This window comes from Sus scrofa, chromosome 18, assembly GCF_000003025.6.
Source record: "Sus scrofa isolate TJ Tabasco breed Duroc chromosome 18, Sscrofa11.1, whole genome shotgun sequence".
Classification (NCBI taxonomy): domain Eukaryota; kingdom Metazoa; phylum Chordata; class Mammalia; order Artiodactyla; family Suidae; genus Sus; species Sus scrofa.
Genome location: NC_010460.4, coordinates 14916492 through 14932359, shown reverse-complemented (window position 1 = coordinate 14932359; position 15868 = coordinate 14916492). Strand labels below are relative to the sequence as shown.

At 38.2% G+C, this 15868-nt stretch overlaps 1 long non-coding RNA gene across 4 annotated transcripts; it reads right to left on the bottom strand.

Moving 5' to 3' along the window:
* On the bottom strand, positions 863-14173 carry LOC110257543. Of its 4 annotated transcripts, XR_002340303.1 has the most exons (4): positions 13981-14173; positions 9155-9274; positions 8387-8441; positions 863-6276 (listed from the first exon to the last, which is right to left on the bottom strand). It is a non-coding gene; the product is annotated as an uncharacterized LOC110257543 (long non-coding RNA). The 4 variants fall into 4 exon arrangements; XR_002340300.1 differs by lacking the exon at positions 13981-14173 and having other exon boundaries at positions 9155-9970; XR_002340301.1 differs by lacking the exon at positions 13981-14173 and having other exon boundaries at positions 863-6297; positions 9168-9970.

Below are 15868 nucleotides of genomic sequence, written 5' to 3'. Positions count from 1 at the left end.
ATCTTAATCTCTCCCTTGTTTGGGAGTCTTAGAATCTCCGATCCCTAAAATCTTTGCCAGCAGATTCCTCTAATAACATGTACCCCTGTGAGTGGAAGGCAAGAATGAAATTGGAGCTATAAAGTTGCTCCTTGATAGTGGGCAGATATGAGTCATTTTATGGATGCTTCCACTTGCTTTTCTTGATGATGCTGAGTGGCTGAACTAGCGCCATGCTGCCTACCTCCTGTGAAAGATAAACCATTAGGTTAAGCTACTGTGGTTTGGGTTTCTGCTGCATGTTTTTAAACCCAATTCTGATAAAATTTGTGTAAAATGGGTGACAGTTTTTATTTTCTGACAAAATTACATATGCAAACACATCTGTGGAGACAAATGTTTCTATAACGGAAATTTGAGCAATACTATGACATTTATTCTTATTTGAAAAAGGGGATATTAGGCAATCCAGTGGATAATGTCTAATGCATTAAATTCAATTTGTGCCTAAGATACTGAAATACTGAAAATGAAAACTCTTGTAATGATGCTTGTATAATGGTTGAAGGTTTCTTATCAAAGTATAATTCAGGGATGACATTTATTCAGGTAGAAGAGATTACATAAGTTAAATACTTTCTGAGACAGAGCTTGGAGAAAGTAAAAGAAGAATGTATGCATACATTAAACATTCTGTAAATGACAGCTACTTAGGCAAATCATTGATAAAGTCTTTGTGATTGAATTACCTATGTTTCCATACTGCATCTCTGATAATGTTGATTAACCCAAAAGTCATGTGTTTCAGATACCAGGAATCATCAGAACATGCTGGTGTGAACAGTTAAGAAACAGAACTGTTTCAGAGTCCTGTTTTGCTACAGGTATTTATTCTTCTTTTTTGACCTTTCCAAAAATCACCTCTGGGTATACAAAATAGCATTTTATGGCAATGAATTTTTAATGGAATTATGGCTGATATATTACTGTGTTAGTTTCAGGCATACAGCACAATGATTCAATATTTTTGCAGATTATATTCCATTATAGTTATTACAAGATAATGTATACAGTTCCTTGTGCTCTGCAGTATATCCTTGTCACTCATCTATTATGTATACAGTTGTCTGAATGTTAATCCCATACCTATCAATCATTTATTCCTACTTCCCTCCTCCTTTGGTAACCACACATTTGTTTTCTATATCTGTGATCCTATTTCTGTTTTGTATATACATTCATGAGTATTTTTTTTTAATTCCACATAGAAGTGATACATAGTATTTGTGTTTATTTCAAGAAGCATAATAGTCTCTAGGTATATCCACGTTGCTGAACATAGAGTTTCTTTATGGCTGAGTAATACTCCTCTGTGTGTGCACATGTGTGTGTCATATCTTCTTAATTGAGTCAACTGTTGATGGGCACTTTGGTTGCTTCCATATCTTGGCTATTATAAATAGTGCTTCTGTGAACATTAGGGTGTCTATGTCTTTTCGAATTAGTGTTTTTGTTTTTTCCAAATATACACCCAGGAGTGGAACTGCTAGATCATATGGTAGTTCTATTTTCAGTCTTTTAAGGAACCTCCATACCATTCTCCGTAACAGTTGTACCAGTTTACATTCCCACCAACAGTATAAGAGGGTTCCCTTTTTTCCACATCCTCTCCAACTTGTAATTTGTAGACTTTTTGATGTCAGCCATTCTGACAGGTGTGAGGTGACACCTCATTGTTGGTTTTGATTTGCATTTCTCTAATAATTAGTGATGTTGAGCATCTTTTCATATCCCTGTTAGCCATCTGTAAAATATCTATTTTTCCAAATAATTTTTAAATTAGAGTTATATGAACTGTATATATATTTTGGATATTAACCCCTTGTCAGTTGCATCATTTGCCAATGTTTTTCGCATTTCACGGGCTGTCTTTTTGTTTTGATGGTTTCCTTGGCTGTGCAAGGAAAGGCTGTTCGAATCTAATTAGGTGCTATTTGTTTATTTCTTTTGCCTTTGAAAACTGATCCAAGAAAATATTGCTATGATGTTAAAGAGTGTTCTGCTTATTTTCTAGTTTTAAGGCTTTAGGTTTTAGATTTAGGACTTTAAACCATTTTGAGCTTATTTTTTTATATGGTATGAGATAATGTTCCAACCTCATTGTTTTACATGTGGCTGTTCAGCTTTCCCAACATCACTTGCTGAAGAGATTCTCTTTTCTCCATTGTATATTCTTGTTTCCTTTGTTGTAGATTGACTGTAGGTGTATGGGTTTATTTCTGGGCTCTCTGTTCTTTTCCATTGATCTATGCATTTGTATTTGTGCCAATACCATGCTGTTTTTATAACTGTACTTTGCTGTATGGTCTAAAGTCTGGGAGGGTTATACTTCCAGCTTTGTTCTCTTCCAGTTTGTCTCAGGATTGCTTTGGCAATTTAGGATCTTTTCTGTTTTCATATAAATTATAGGATTATTTGTTCTAGTTCCAGAAAAATGTTCTGGGTAGTCTGATAGGGATTGCATTACGTATATAGATTGCTTTGGATAGTATGGCCATTTTAATAACATTAATACTTCCAATCCAAGAGCATGAGATAACTTTCCATTTCTTTGAATTATCTTCAATTTCCTTCATCAGTATTTTATAGATTTCAGAGTACAGGTCTTTAACCTCCTTGATTAAGTTTATTCCTAGGTATCTTTTGGGATATGATTAATTGGGATTATTTTTTAACTTTCTAATATTTCATTATTAGTGTATAGAAATGCAACAGATACTGTATGTTAATCTTGTATCCTGCAACCTTGCTGAATTCATTTATCAGCTCTAATAGTTTTTATATGGAGACTTTAGGGTTCTCTCTACATAGTATCATGTTATCTGTATAAAGCGACAGTTCCCATTTGGATATCCTTTTATGTCTTTTTCTCATGGGATGCTGTGGCTAGGACTTCCAATACTTTGCTAAATAGAAGCAGCAAGATTGGGCATCCTTTTCTGGTTCAATTTGGCAGAAGGCTTTTAGCTTCTCACCGTTAAGTATTTTGTTGGCTGTGGGTCTGTCATAAACGGACTTTGCTGTGTTGAGATATGTTCCCTCTATAGCCACTTTTGGTAAGAGCTTTTATCATGAATGGATCCTGAATTGTGTCCAGTGTTTTCTTTATTGTCTGCTGAGAGTTTTTTCATTACAGATTCTATTTCACTTCTAGTACTTAGTCTCTTCAAATTGTTTCTTCTTGACTTAGTCTTGGCAGGCTATTCCTAGAAATTTCTACATTTCTTTTGGATTGTCCAATTTGTTTGCATATATATGCATAGTATTCCCTTATGATTTCTTTGTATCTCTGTGGGTATCAGTTGTAATTTCTCTTCTTTTATCTCATATTTACTAGGGTCTTTTTTTTTCCACAGTGAGCCTAAAGTTTATTAATTTTATTTATATTTGGTTTTAGTGATCTTTTCTATTGGTTTTATTGATCTTTTCTACTGTTATTTTATATATTTCCTCTCTGCTCTTGATTATTTCCTTCCTTCTGCTAACTTTCAATTTTGTTTGTTACTTTTCTAATTATAGGTGGTAGGTTAGGTTGTTTGAGATTTTTTTCTTGTTTCTTAGGGGAGACCCGTATCACTATTAAATCCCCTCTTAGAACTGCTTTTGTTGCACTGCACAGATTTTGAAAATCTGTCTTTTCATTTTCATTTGTCTCAAGGTATTTTCTGATTTCCTCCTCTGATTTCATCATTTATCCACTGATTTTTTTTGTAGTACATTGTTTGGTCACCATGTGTTTGTTCTTTTCCCATTTTTCTTTCTGTAGCTGTTTTCTAGTTTCATACCACTATGGCTGGGAAAAATGTTTGCTATAATTGCTATCCTCTTATAATTGTTGAGGCTTCTTTTGTGACCTAGTATGTGATTTATCCTGGAGAACATTCTATGCACACTTGAGAAGTTTGATGTCGTGTCCTGAGACATAAATGAAGTCCAGCTAGTCTATTGTGTCATTTAGGACTTTTGTTCCTTACTGACTTTCTCTCTAGATCATCTCTCCATTAATGTCTATAGGGCGTTACTGTCAGTTTCTCCCTTTACGTCTGTCAGTAGTTGCTTTATATATTTAGGTGCTCCTGTACTGGGTGCATATATGTTAACAAACGTAATATCCTCTTCTTGTTTCAATCATTTTATCTTTAATATAATGCCCTTATTTTTCCTTATGGCCTTTGTTTTAAAGTCTCTTTTGTCTTACATGAATATTGCTACCCTGCACTACTGTCATTCCCATTTGCATGAAATACCTTTTTCCTTCCTTAAACTTTCAGTCTATGTGCATCTTTTGCCCTGAAGTGAGTCTTTTGTAGGCAGCATATTGAAGGGTCTTTTTTAAAAGTCTATGTCTTTTGATTAGAATATTTAGTCCCCTGACATTTAGTTATCAATAGGTATGTACTATTTGCCATCCTATTCCTTATTTCCCAGTTGTTTTTGTAGTTCTGTTTAATTTTTCTTTTTAGGGCCACACCTGGGGCATACGGAGGTTCTCAGGCTAGGGGTCAAATCAGAGCTTAACTGCTGGCCTGTGCCACAGGAAAGCTAGATCTGAGCCGAGTCTGTGACCTATATGACAGCTCACGGCAACACCAGATCCTTACCCTACTAAGCAAGGCCAGGGATCAAACCTGTGTCCTCATGGATACTAGTCAGATTCGTTTCCACTGAGCCGCCATGGGAACTCCACTGCGTGGTGGTGTGCGTGCATTCCCTTCTTTTTAGTTTGTGTGTATCTGTTGTAGGTTTTTGATTTGTGGTTATCATGGGGTTCATACATGTTGACAGTAATTATACCTATTTGCTTTAAACTGATAAATTCAAACATATTCTAAAAGATCTACATTTTTACTCCCCTCCCCCACATTGTCTTCTACATATTTTACTTCTCAATGCTGATCTCTTTATTGTTTATTTTAGTTAAAATCACTTTTATAAATTTTTGGTTTGGTTTTAAATCTACATACTGGCTTAAGTGATCTTCAATGCTTATTTATATTTTCCTTTCCTATTGGGTGTTTGTATGTGGGAGTGTCCCTGTGTGGACTGTATGTGCCCAGTGTCTTTGGTGTGAGGACGAGATCCGACGTGGACACCAGCCACATCTTCCCTCGGGCTGTTGTGGCCACTATCACTTGATAAAGGGATGTGGCTGGTGATGGAGGAGCTAGAGCCTGTGTAGGGTGTGAGGCAGGACTTCCATTTCTGTTCAGTGCCAGAGGCCACCCTGTCAGGCGTGGGGTTTGCTCCCAAGTTGCTGGGTCTGTTCCATTTAAGTGTGTGTTCTTCCTTCTCCCTAAACTGGGGCCTTTGCCCCAAAGGAGAAGAGTGTAGAAGTACGTGAGGCTCATGTGCTTAGAGAGGTGTGATGTACTTACTACCTGTGTAGGAGTCCGCAGCTCTGCTCAGATGAAGGCCAAGGTAGCATCTTTTCCCCTGCTGTGGTCATTCCAGAGCAAGGCTGTGGTGTAGGCGGGTGGTCTGGAACATCCATTCAGTTGCTGGGGGGACACTGCAGTGTGTTCCTTGCAGGAGTTTGAGCAGCTGCACTGCCTCCAGACACTGATCTGTTTCTGTGGCACTGTTTGAGTAAGCACCACTACCCATCACTTCCCCACCAGGACCATACCCTGGGTCCCTGGGCCACCTCTTCATCAATAAATCACATCCTTTCCTAAGACCTGGCTGCCCTAGGTCCAGTGCCAAGCTGTGATGTGGAGTGAGCAGGCCAAAAGGTTAACTCAACCTGGATTTAAGAGTGTGGCAAAGTGAGAGGTGCTAGGGCAAACCAACCTTTCTCTGCCCTGTCTGGTGGCAAGCCAGCCCTTGCACACTCCTGGCAAGTGGAGTCTAGGCTTCTCCAGCCCTTCCCTCTGTCTTAGTGGTTCTCTAAGGTGGGGGGCAGGGGGTGTCTCTTCCACGTAGGACCCCAGGATTGGGATGCCCCGTCTATGGCTTGAACTGCTCATTCCCCAGGATGAGCATCTACCTACGCAAACTCCCTTTTCCTCTTAGTCTCCTCCCAGGGGCACGGGTCCCAACCCAATATTTTTCCTAGTCCTACCTGATTATGTGAGAATTGTTCTTGCAGCCCTGGTTGTATAGGAGATTTTCTTTCAGTTAATTTTCTGTTCCACGTGTACATGTATTTTTGATGTGTTTGGTGGGAGGTGAGTGCCACCCACCATCCTGCTACTTCGCCATCTTGATCCACCGTCTTCTGTTTTCTTCTCACTTCTGCTGCAGAACAGATCATAAAGTCTTTGAGGAAAAACAGAATAAGATATGAATTCAAAATACATGTTAACATAATGGTGAGAAAATAGATTCAAGACTAATTGTTAACATTTGGCATACAGAGACCAACACTAAACAGGGAGACATAGGGCAAAGGAAGCTGAGGCAGTCTCTTACTGAGGTTCTAGAACTAGCATAAAGCAGTGATGATGACAGTGCAGGTTCTGAACCCTGTCTTCATGGGTTCAAATCCTGGCTCCAATGCATATGCATATGTGAAGCAAGTTAGCTCTTCTGTGCCTAAGAAACTAGGATAATTTTCTAACTTCAGCGATTTGTCATGAGGATTACATCAGTTGATACACACGGAGCAAAGTGCTTCACACATGGTAAATATACATTTGTTATTACTATGTCATGCCATTTAATTTCTGAAATGAAACCTGTTATTCTAACAATGTTAAACATTCTGGGAAATGGATACAGATGTGAAGCCTTCATGAAAGGCGTGTGTTCCTGCAGTCAACTTCATTGAAGCTATTACAGGAAATAATAAACCGCCAATAAATTATCATCATAAGCTCCCTTAGCTTCAGAATACATCTGTGCACCATGGAGTCACATGCAATAATGAAGCCAGATGCTAAATTCTTGAAGTGATGATTAAGAAACAATCAGATGTGAGCATAACTTAATTTTAATGATGGGATGATTTTATTAAGTTAATCTGCAGATAAAGAACAGCACTGAAAAGCTTTTGACGATTAAATACTTGCTTAGCCATATGTGCTTTTTAAAGAAAAGTTTTGACCTTAATACTCCATTCATTCATCTGTGTGCATTTATGATAGTTGACTGATTGAATGCTGAAAGTAAGACAGGAACAAAGATACTGAATCTTTCCTAACATCCACTCATGTGCTCAAGCCCTTATGAGTGAGGGTTATCTTAGGCTGAGACCCTGCTATGTTATCTGCAGTTATGTTTTGCTTCTAGCATCAGAATCACAGAAGACTGCTCCACTGATGGGATTATACAGTTTGCTGAGGAGTTAAACCATGATTTAATCTCCCAAGGAGTTCTTTACTTTTTTTTTTAGGCTTGTGGTTCATAACTTTTTACAATTTCCACCTTCTATGCCTATATGACTTCAGAGTGAAGGGGCTTTGGAAGAAGCTGAGACCATTCCGAGCATGTAATTACAGAGAGTACTGTTTAAGAACATAAGCCCTGTCCTTTTGATAAAGGTATGCTATCATTTTTAATGAGGTGAATTTTAATTCTGCTGTATTTAGTGCAAAATCTCCCGCTTGTTTTTTTTCTTCTAGTGTTCTATACTGAGGGGCCACTGAATAATATAATTAAAACAGGCTGCAGAAAAGGCTCAAGATGGTGGAGTAGAAAGACCCTGAGCTCACCACCTCTTACGGGTACACCAAGATGACAATTTACAGAACTATCAATGAAAAAGACTTGAACCTACCAGAAAATATATCCTACAACTAAAGATATGAAGAAAGAACACTGATGAGATGGGTAGGATGGGCAGAGTTGGGATAAGGTCAAGACCCATATCCCTGGGAAGGCAATCCACAAATAGGAAAAAAATTACACTTGCAGAGGTTCTCCCCAAGGAGCAAGGGATGTGAACTCCATATACTGCTCTCCAGCCTGGGGGTCCTGCCCTGGGGAGGTGAGTCCCCAGAACGTTTGGCTTTGAAGGCCAGTCGGGCTTACTTTTGGGAGACCCAGTGGGCTGTGAGAAATAGACACTCCACTTTTAAAGAGTGTACAATGGGAGTTCCCATTGTGGCTCAGTGGGTTATACACCCAACGAGTACCCACCCATGAGGATGTGGGTTTGATCCCTGACTTTGCTCAGTAGGTTAAAGATGCCAGAGCTACGGTGTAGGTCACAGATGTGGGTGAGATTTTGTGTTACTGTGGCCATGGCTGGCAGCTGCAGCTCTGATTTAACTCCTAGCCTGAGAACTTTCATATGCCACAGGTGCGGCCCTAAAAAGCAAAAAAAAAAAAAGGGGGGGGGAGTACACACAAAATCTTACATGTTCTAGGACCCAGGGCAGGAGTCATTTGAAAGGGTCAGACTTACCTGGTGATGATCTTGGAGAGTCTCTTGGAGATATAGGAAGCAAGTGGAGCTCACCCTGGGAACATAGACACTGGTGTCAACCATTTGGGGGAGCTCTTTTCCCCATGTGCTTGTGAGCACTGTTTTGGAATCCTTCCACTAGTTTATTAGCCCCAGGCCCTGCCCCCTCCTACCCACCAACCTTAAGCACCAGTATTGGAATTCCTCAGGCCAAGCAACTAACTATGTAGGGACACAGCCCCACCCACCAGTAGAAAGGCTGCCTTAACACTCCCTGAGTCCATAGCCACCCATGGACACCGCCCTGATCACCACAGGGGCCAGGACCCAGTTCCACACACCAGTGTTCAACATTCAGAACAGCTTTAGCCCCAGCCTCTTTTACCAGCAATCAACACAGGCTTTGGGACATCCTGGGCCCTATAGTTAGACTCCAGGACCCAGCTCTGCCCATCAGTGGGTTGGCACGAGCCCAGGACCTAACCACCAAGACCTGACCTCACCCTTCTGAATGTGAGCATCAGTCTCAAGATCTCCTGGAGCCTGAATCTGCCCACTGGTGAGCCAGCATTAACTCTGAGGCTCTCTGGGGTTCCACAGCCAGCTGCTTCAAGACCTGGCCCGAACAACCAGTGGCCAATAGCCTCTGGACTAGGCAGGGCCTGACAACCAACCAGAGCAGGGGCCAGGCAGGCCAACCAGAATGCCCACAACAGTCAACCTGTGACAAAAAGAAAGCCCCATGTGACCCTCACAGGGGACACTCACAGGGCACACTCACAGAGCACATAGCACTGGTGACCAAAGAGGAGTGTACTGCTGGGACTCATAGGACGTCTTCTACAAAAGGCCACTTCTTCAAGGTTAGGAAACACAAGTGACTGCCATCTACAATGAAATAAAAACAGCAAGTTGGGGAAAATGAGGCAACAGAGGAACATATTCCAAATAGAGAAATAAGATAAAACCCCAGAAGAACTAAGTAGAGATAAGCAATCTACCTGAGCAAGAGTTCACGGTAATGATCATAAAGATGACCAGAGGACTCAAGAGAAGAATGAATGAGTGAAAGGTTTTAAGTTTTTAATAAAAAGAAAATATACAGAACAAAGACCAAAAATACAATAAACCAAATAAAAACTATACTAGAAAGAATCAACAGTAGATGAAACAATACAGAGGAATGCATCAATGAGCTGGAAGACAGAGTAGTGAAAATCACTACAGCTGAACAGATAAAAGAAATGAGGACTTTTTAAGAGACCTCTGAGACAACATCAAGGATACTAACATTCACATTCTAGGGGTCTCAGAAGAGAGGAGAGAGAGAAAGGGCAGAGAACATAGTTGAAGCTACATTACCTGAAAACGTCTCTAATCTAGGAAAGGAAACCGACATCTACATCCAAGGAAGTACAAGAGTCCCAAAAAGAATCAACTCAAAGAGGAATACAACAAAACTCACTGTAATTAAAATGGCATAAATTACAAGTTCCCATCATGGCTCAGTGGAAACGAATCTGAGGAAATGAAGTGACTTAGCATCCATGAGGATGTAGGTTCAATCCCTGGCTTTGCTCAGTGGGTTGGGGATCTGGCCTTGCCATGTGCTGTGGTGTAGACTGCAGATGTGGCTCAGATCTGGTGTTGCTGTGGCTGTGGTGTAGGCCGGTAGCTACAGCTCTGATTCGACCACTGGTCTGAAAACCTCCATATATCGCGTGTGCAGCCCTAAAAAGCAAAAAATTAAAATTAAAAATTAAAATAAAATAAAATGGCAGAAATCAAAGATAAAGAGAATATATTAAGAGCAGCAAGAGAAAAGCAACAGGTTACATACAAGGGAACTCCCATAAGGTTATTAGCTGACTTTCAGCAGAAATTCTGTAGACCAGCAGGGAGGGGCATGATATATTTAAAGTTATGAAAGGGAAAAATCTACAATAAAGAATACTCTACCCAGCAAGACTGTCATTCATATTTGATGGAGAAATCAAAAGTTTTACAGACAAGTTAAAAACTAAAGAGTTTAGCATCATCAAACCAGCTTTACAAGAAATGTTAAAGGGACTTCTCTAAGCAAACATTAAAAGGCCATGATTAGAAACACAAAAATCACAAAAGGAAAAAGCTCATCAGTAAAGGTAAATATACAGTAAATGTACTAAGTCAACCAGGTACAAAGCTAGCAGAAAGGTTAAAAGACAAAAATAGCAAAATATATCCAAATAAGCACTTAAGGAATACACAAAACAGAAAGATGTAAAATATCTAAAAACCAGTAATCATGAGTTGAGGAGAATAAAAAAGTAGGGTGGCTAAAAATGTGTTTAAAAGGAAGAAATCAGCAACTTAAGATAATCAAATATGTACACACACACACGTACACTGATACACCTCATGGTAACTACAAACTAAAAATCTGTAGAACATGCACAAACAAACAAACAAACAAACACAGAAAGGAATGCATACATAACACTAAAGATAGTCATCAAATTACAGGGGAAAAAATAAACAAAAAACTACAAAAACAATCCTAAGACAATTAACTAAATGGCAGTAAGTACATACATATCAATAACTATCTTAAATGTAAATGGACCAAATGTTCTAATCACAAGACAAAGAGTGGCTGAATGGAAACAGAAACAAGACCTGTATATATGCTGCCTATAAGAGACTCACTTCAGATTAAAGACACACACAAACTGAAAATGAGGGGATGAAAAAAGTTATTCCATACAAATGGAAATTAAAAGAAAACTGCGGTTACAATACTTATCTGAGCTAAAAGAGACTTTAAAACAAAGACTGTCACAAGAGACAAAGAAGGTCATTACATAATAAGGTATCAATCCAAGAACAACATGTAACAACTGTAAATGTGTTCACCCAACACAGGAGTACCTAAATACAAATGTTAACAGACATAAAGGGAAAAACTGACAGTAACATACTTATATCAATATACAGATCATCTAGACAAAATTCATAAGGAAATACAAGCCTTAAAAGACATATTTCTCCAGATGCACTTAATAATATATATAGAACATTCCATCTAAAAGCAGCAGAGCACACATTCTTTTCAAGTCCGTGTCCAATATTCTCCAGGAAAGATGACATGCTAAGCCACATAACAAGCCTTAGTAAATTAAAGAAAACTGAAATCATAACCAAGCACCTTTTCCAACCACAATGCCATGATACTAGAAATCAAAAACAAGAAAAATCACTGTAAAAAATACAAACACCTGGAGGCTAAACGATGTGCTACTAATCAGTGGATCACTGAAGAAATCAAAGAAATTAAAAAATACCTGTAGACAAATGAAAATGAAAAAACAAAGATCCAAAAATCTATGGGACACAGCAAAAGCAGTTCTACAAGGAAGTTTAGAACAGTATAAGCTTACCTCAAGAAGCAAGAAAAGTCTCAAATAAACACTGTGTCTTTACAACTAAAGGAACTAAAAAATGAACAAACAAAACCCAAAGTTAGTAGAAGGAAAGAAATCAAAGATCAGAGTAGATATAAATAAAATAGAGACTAAAAAAAAACAACAGAAAAGATCAATGAAACTTAGAGATGGTTCTTTAAAAAGATAAACAAAATTAACAAAACTTTAGCTATATTCATCAGATCAACAAAATCAGAAATGAAAAAAGAAGTTATAGCTGAAACTACAGAAAACAAAGGACCATAAGTAATTACTGTAAACAACTATATGCTAATAAAATGAATAACCTATATGCTAAGAAATGAACAAATACTAGCAAAGTATAGTTGCCCAAGAACCAGCAATAGCTAGAAATATGGACAGACTAATAATTATCAGCAATGAAATTAAGTCAGTAATTAACCCCCCAAACAAAAATCCAGGACCAGATGACTTGACAGGTGAATTCTACCAAACATTTAGAGAAAAGAATGTGCATCCTTCTTGAACTATTCCAAAATACTGCAGAGAAAGGAATGTTTCTGTACTCATTCTAAAAGGCCAGCATCACTCTGATGCCAAAATCAGACAAAAAGAAAAAAATTACAGGCCAGTATCACTGATGAACATATATGCAAAAATCCTCAACAAAATATTAGCAAAACAAATCCAACAATACACTAAAAGGATTACTAACAAAACAAATCCAACAATACACTATGATCAACTAGGATTTAACTCAGGAATGCAAAGATGGTTCAATATCTGCAAATAAATGAATGGAAACACCATATTCATGAATTACAAGAATAAAAATCATATGATCATCTCAATAGATGTAGAAAAAGCTTTTGACAAAATTCAATATTTGCTTATGATAAAAATTCTCCAGAAAGTGGGTATAGAGGGAACATACCTCAACATTATCAAGGCCATACATATATGATAACCCCACAGCTGACATCATACTACTCATACTCTAAGACTGTGAGCAAGATTAAGATGCCCACTCTCACTACTTTTGGTCAACATATTAGAAGTCCTTGCTATAGCAATCAGACAAGAAAAAGAAATAAAAGGAATTCAATCTGAAAAGGAAGAAGAAATAAAACTGTCACTGTTTGCAGATGACATGATACTATACATAGAATATCCCAAAGACAGCATGAAAAAAAATACTAGAGTTGATCAGTGAATATACAGAATTATGTTGCATTTCTATATACTAACAACAAACAATTAGAAAGCAAAATTAAAGAAACTATCTCATTTACAATGACATCAAAAAGAACAAAATACCTACAAATAAACCTACCTAAAGAGGTAAAAGGTTTGTACTCCAAAAACTTTACACCACTGATTAAAGACAACAAAACAAATGGAAAGATGTACCATGTTAATGGATCGGAAGAATTAAAATTGTTAAAACAGGCATACTACTCATGGTGATTTACAGATTCAATGCAATCCCTATCAACATACCAATGACAATTTTCACAGAATTGGAATAAACTAATTTTGTACAGAAACATGAAAGACCCCCAAATAGCAAAGACAACCTTTTGTTTGTTTGTTGTTGTTGTTTTGCTTTTTGGGGGGTCACACCTGAGACATATGAAAGTTCCCAGGCTAGGGGTTGAATGGGAGCTACAGCTGCTGGCCTACACCACAGCCAAAGCAAAGCGGGATTTAACCTGCGTCTGTGACCTACATCAGAGCTCATGGCAATGCTGGATCCTTAATCCACTAAGCAAGGCCAGGGATCAAACCCGCATCCTCATGGATACTAGTTGGGTTTGTTACCACTAAGCCACAACAGGAACTCCCAGCAAAGACAATGTTATTTGTCTGTGATACCAGTGAAAGTATCACACCCCCTCACTTTCAGACTATACTACAAAGCTTCAGTAATCAAAACAGTATAGTAATAGCATAAATACAGACATATAGATCAGTGGAACAGAACAGAAAGCCCCAAAATAAATCCACACAGTTATGGACAATCTAGGGCAAAAGAGGCAAGGAATACGTAATGGAGAATAGACAGTCTTTTCAATAAGTGATGCTGGGAAAACTGAACAGGTACATATAAAGAAATTGGAACATTTTCTAGTACCATATACAAAAATAAATTCAAAATAGACTGCAGACCTAAATGTAAGACAGGAAACCATAAAACTCCTAGAAGAGAACAAAGGCTTCTGCCTGTGATGGCGACTGTAGTAACATTTTTTTGGATCTGTCTCCTAAGGCAAAGGAAACAAAAGCAAAAATAAACAAATGGGACCTAATTACACTTAAAAGCTTTTACACAACAAGGAAACCACTGACAAAACAAAAATATAACCTATTAAACGTGAAAAGATATTTGCAAATGATATAAGAGGTTAATATCAAAATATACAAACAGCTCACATAACTCGATATTAAAAAACAAACAATCCAATTAAAAAACAGGCAGAAGACCTGACATTTTTTCAAAGAAGACATAGAGATAGCCAATAGGCACATGAAAAGATGTTCAACATCGCTAATAATCAAAGAAATGCAAATTTAAACCACAATAAGCTGTCACATCTGTCAGAATGGCTATCATCAAAAAGACCACAAAATAACATTAAATGTTGGTGACGAGGTGGAGAAAAGGGAACTCTCGTACACTGCGGTAATAATGTAAGTTGGTGCAGCCATCATGGAAAGGAGTATGGTGATTCCTCAAAAAACTAAAAACAGAGTTACCATAAGATCTGACAATTTCACTCCTGGGTATGCATCCAAAGAAAATGAAAATGCTAATATATATGCACCCCAATGTTTACAGCAGCATTATTTACAACAGCCAAGATATGGAAGCAACTCAAGTGTCTATCAACTCATGAATGAAGATGTGGGATATGCATACAATGGAACAATACTCAAGAATGAAATTTTGCCATCTGCAACAACACAGATGGACCTGCAGGGTATTACGCTTAGTGGAGTAAGTCAGACAAAAACAAACACTGTATGTTATCACTGATATGTGGAATCTAAAAAATAAAACTAGGGACTGTAACAAAAAAATAAGACTCATAGATATAGAGAACATACTAGTGGTTACCAGTGGGGAGGGGGAAGGGGAAAACGGGTATAGGATTAAGAGATACAAATGTCTATGTATAAAATAAATAAGCTACAGGGATATAGTGCATAGCAGAGGGAATACAGCCAGTACTTCATAAAAACTATAAATGGGAGTTCCCGTCGTGGCCCAGTGGTTAACGAACCCAACTAGGAACTATGAGGTTGAGGGTTCGATCCCTGGCTTTGCTCAGGGGGTTAAGGATCCGGCGTTGCCGTGAGCTGTGGTGTAGGTCACAGACGTGGCTCGGATCCCGCGTTGCTGTGGCTCTGGGATAGGCCAGTGGCTGCAGCTCTGATTAGACCCCTAGCCTGGGAACCTCCATATGCGGTGGGAGCGGCCCTAGAAAAAAAAGGCAAAAAAGACAAAAAAAAAAAAAAAAAAACCAAACTACAAATGGAGTATAATTTATAATACTTCTGAATCACTGTTATACACCTGAAACTGATATTGTAAATCAACTATACCACAATAAAAAAAAAAAATTAGGTGTGGTAAACTGCCTTCAAATTTGCTTTCTCATTAAGATTCAGTTAAAGGCAACAGACAGATGATAAAGCAAGGTTGCTGTTTCAACATCACAAAAATCAATGCATTTCTATCCAGGCAAAGAGGTTGAAAAAGGTGCTATAGAACTTACTGCCACGAACCTCTAAAACCAGCCAAAGTAGGTCGATCCTCAAAATTCTGAAGTAGAAACTTACCTGTGGCCTGAGAAGTGGTTTATGATTGATCCAGGTGCCAGGCATTAGAAGACAGGTTGCTTACAATTGTTTGTAGTAAAATGTTCCACCACTATAGAAGGCAAAAATTGGAGAGCTTTTGAAACTGCACACAAGCCCTTGAAAGGTAATGGTGATTGGAAACACCTGCAAGAAATCTATCACTTTTATTAAGAAACAATGCTTGTGCAATTCA